The following is a 398-nucleotide window of genomic DNA, read 5'->3' as shown; positions in this document are numbered from 1 at the left end:
AGAGTAATAAGGTGGTGGTGGGGAGCTGTAGACGTATGGCGGTGGTGGAGATTTGTAATCTATCTTAGGAGAAGGAGAGTAATATGGTGGTGGTGGGGAGCTGTAGACGTATGGCAGTGGTGGAGATTTATAGTCTAATTTAGGAGAAGGAGAATAATAAGGTGGTGGTGGTGGAGAGGTGTAAACATATGGTTTTGGATGTGGCGTATAGTTAGGGCCTTGTCTTTTGTATTGTTGTGGAGATGGTGGTGATGCCGAATAGTATGGGGAATACTTTTTAGGTGAGTGAGGTGGTTTGTTGACCGGTGAATTGTATTGCGGGGTTTGAGGGGAGGAGTAAGGATATGATGTGACTGTAGCCGCGATGGCACTCAAGACCACGACATAAACCATGCAAT

The sequence above is a fragment of the Camelina sativa genome, chromosome 11, assembly GCF_000633955.1.
Source record: "Camelina sativa cultivar DH55 chromosome 11, Cs, whole genome shotgun sequence".
Taxonomy (NCBI): Eukaryota; Viridiplantae; Streptophyta; class Magnoliopsida; order Brassicales; family Brassicaceae; genus Camelina; species Camelina sativa.
Note: the sequence above shows the minus strand (reverse complement) of the source record.